The sequence below is a fragment of the Tenrec ecaudatus genome, chromosome 6 (assembly GCF_050624435.1).
Source record: "Tenrec ecaudatus isolate mTenEca1 chromosome 6, mTenEca1.hap1, whole genome shotgun sequence".
In the NCBI taxonomy this organism is placed as follows: domain Eukaryota; kingdom Metazoa; phylum Chordata; class Mammalia; order Afrosoricida; family Tenrecidae; genus Tenrec; species Tenrec ecaudatus.
The window spans coordinates 29957470-29961166 of NC_134535.1; the positions used below are offsets into that span (position 1 = coordinate 29957470).

Consider the following 3697-nt stretch of genomic DNA (forward strand, 5'->3'; position numbering starts at 1 on the left):
CTCTAAATTGTCATTTTCTTAAAGTCTTTCCTTAATATTTATGTAGCACAGTACCACATTGGTGGTGTTCGTACCCTTTTACATTAATAGATAATTATCTCAATCTACCATGCCCTCAGCATACCATTATCATCTCAACCAACTACACAATTTTTCTTTCTTTTCCTTTTTCACATACCTTATAAAAACCAGACTCTTTAGCACTTGCAAATTCCTATATATTTTTCAGAAATTTTTTTTAATGTAACACTTCGGATACTGTTTTTAAAAATGATTCCACCGATACTTACCTGGCAGGGGAGATACCATGATCACGAAGGTGGTTTTCCCAGGGCGAGGCTTATCCATTGCACTCCCGATGTGCTGACCCCTGCGATTTCCCCAAATGTGGGAAACTTAACTGCATAATTTGTGGTAGTGGGGGACTGCGTTCGCGCTCTCCCCTAGGGAAAAAAAAAATGATTCCACCTAAACTCACTGAGATGGAGTCGATCCTGACTCATTGTGGTCCTACAGGACAGGGTAGACATGCCTCTGGGGATTTCTGTGGCTGTAAAGCTTCACAAAGGAGACAGCCTCGCCTTTCTCCAGAAGCGCAGCTGATGGTGTCAAACTGCTGAGCAGCCCACGCATAACCCACTGCAATACCAACCTTTCCCAGAGTTCCTTCTTCTCCCTGGTATTTCTAATTGACAACCAATCATACTTGCTTGGACAGTCATCTCACTTTAGATAAGCTATTTGTATTAGCCCATGAAAGCATATTAAACCTAATACAATTGACCTAGCAATCCTTAGAGAATAACTATAGTTATCATCATGTTTTTAAATACCTTTTTCTTTAGAACCTTCTTGGTATCTGTGTTTGAGATGAAATCTTTTGTATGAGGGAATATCAAAAAGTTCATGTAAAAATTTCACTATCTTTCCATTCCATTTACCCACAAGCTTTTTGAAGCTCCTTATCTTCTTAGTGTAACTCACATTTTAATTTCTTAAATCAAGCAACCCTAAGTACATTAGAAAACACTCCTTGTGAACATAATGCTACCAGTTAGTGGAGAATATGTAAAACCTTTAAAGTTTCAGTGGTATAAAGTGTATTCGTGATATCTGAACACGAATTGGTATAATTTCTCTTTCCCTGGTGAGTTCAACAAGTTTTAATGCAATACACATACAAAATGTCATCAAATTATTTTAAATACCATCTTCTAGTCATGTACTAAGATGGCAAATAAGGGCAAACAGTCCCCATTTCTGAAATATCTCATCAAGATATGAATCATTATTTAATGTCAGTGGGCTTCCTAGCATCCAACAGACAATGAGATCAGAACAAAGCCAATTCCAATTAATTCAAGATGGAAAATTTCATGTGACACTATCAAACACTTTACCAAAATTGAGATAGATTGCATCTACAATATCACATTACTTTGATCTACTGATCTTGTAGTTCTATCAAAAAAAGCAATCAAGTTTGTCTGGTTGGTTTGCTCCTTTAAAACTCCTATTTCATAATGTCCATTATCATTATCCTTAAATGTTTCATTGATGCGTTCAGATTTTCTATTAAGGATCATTTTATTCTCTTAATATAGCATTAGCTTGGTTTTGCCAGACAATTATTTTAGTGTTGCTCATTTTTTAAAAAAGAACAACAATAATAATCATTATCATTAGGATAATCTTAAAGCAATTATTTTTAATATTTTGGTTGATAAAGAAATTTAAATCAATTCTACAAATACTTATGGCTCATTTACTAATTGTTTGGTACTCTGCTCAGCCTTGTGGGGAATAAAGACTGGGACTTCTCAAGAAACTTTTTCTGAAAGTCATCAATATCACTACAAAGATAATACACAGACAGATAAGAATTTTGTGTTCATTAGTACCCTGGTAGGCAAAAAAAAATGAAAGAAAAATCTCTTATTAAAATTCAAATGTTCTTGCTTGATTTTCAGAGGGGCTGACTCAGCGTGTGCATTTTTAGCAGGGCCTCCAGGAGATTGCAGCACAAGCATTTCTTACATTCTACTTGAGAAAAACTGATAGAAACCATCAAGTATCACCAGATCAGAATAGAGTTTAAAAAACACTGGTCAGTATCAACCAAACAGATTACCCAGCAGAATCATAACTTCAAAGATTAATAGAGTCAGTAAAGTATTATTTGAGAATATGTTGAATCTGCTCTGGGATATACTTTTTTTTCACAAAGGTAGATGAATATTTTTATGTGGCAAGATCTTCTGCTTTTGTCAAAACCAATCGGGCAATAGAGGAAACGCAGCAAGAACTTGAACACATACACATGTCAATATTTCTATCGACAGAATTAACATAAAGTTAACAGTGAAACGCATTTATATGGGATGCTTTCACACTTTTATATACATTGGATATATTCCAGAACTTGGGAATCTATCAAGTGGTAGTGACAATCCAGAAAGAAATACTTAAGAGAGTTTTTATCCCAAGAATAAGCCCTGCTATATTTCAGTGAAAGCCTGTAGCGTTAAGTGTGCTTAGCCCAGATTCATGTGCTACCAAAAACTATTTGAACATACATAACTTCTTTCTCCAACCATCTCTAACTAGTCTACTATATTATTGCACTTCTTGTACTATCCATGCAAAACCAGCATATCTGTCAGGGTTTAACCAGGGAAATAATCTTTGTAACAGAGAAATTTTAATACTAGAGGGGATTTGTAGCACAGATGATGAAAGAAATGAATAACCGAAGGGGATGGTAAAGTAACTGAGAGATTAGAAACAGAGGCAGCCTCTTCCCCTAAGCTGGCTCGGCCAAGGGTGAAAGTGTTTTTTTCTGGAGCCTAAGGTATCACATGACTAAAGCCGGCTTGTGGGGGCCTTTCACCCCAAATACAAGACAATGAGACAGAGAGGAACCAATTTTGTGACATCAACTCCAACCCATGGCAGTCCCCTGAGTGTTACAGAAGAACTATGTTCCTTGGGATTTTCAATGGCTGATTTTTTTTTTAAGTGCATAGCCAGCACTTGAATCCAAATAGTCTCCAGTTAGACTTGAACCTCCAAACTTTCAAGGAACAAGAGTGTTAATTCTCATTAGTACTCGGGGAATCAGCGGTAGAGAGAGGTGGAGGAATACGCTGCTTCTCCCAAAGCCTCACCCTTCAATTTCCTGCAAGCACTTCCTGCAACTGAACACAGCCAAATGGCAGCTTTTAGAAAGAAGCCTAGAGAGGCCAGGTACCCGCTCCACAATCCCTGCTCAGAAGAAGACCAAGTGACGTCAGAGTAACCAAGCAAGAGCTGTGTAGGAAAAGTGCTGATGGTGAGGGTGGCCCTTGTGATTTTTATAGTGTTACTTTAAAATGAGAAACCGAGTTTGCAAAAGCATTTTGAAATGTCTATACCTTCGCAAGCCAATGCTTCACTTACTGAACAATCCATGCAGCCTCTAAATGCATTTCATTTTATGGGCTTATTCTTTACCACTCTGATTTCGTATGATTTAAAATCCAATGCTTGAATAAGCTTCATTATCCTTTTTATAATATTATTAAACGCAAATCCTTTGTCCCTACTCATCTCCCTTACCTACACAACAGACGATATTTTATATCATTCTTGCTATTTCCTTATTGTCGAAGCGTCTTTATGACAGGAAAAAAAAAGATTCTAAAGAACAACCTGGTAT

The 3697-nt window shown here is 36.8% G+C and overlaps 1 non-coding gene across 1 annotated transcript; it reads left to right on the plus strand.

Moving 5' to 3' along the window:
- The first annotated feature begins 282 nt into the window (after positions 1-282).
- LOC142452215 (U1 spliceosomal RNA) lies at positions 283-446 on the plus strand. The gene has a single exon (XR_012785244.1). It is a non-coding gene; the product is annotated as a U1 spliceosomal RNA (small nuclear RNA).
- Positions 447-3697: the final 3251 nt, after the last annotated feature.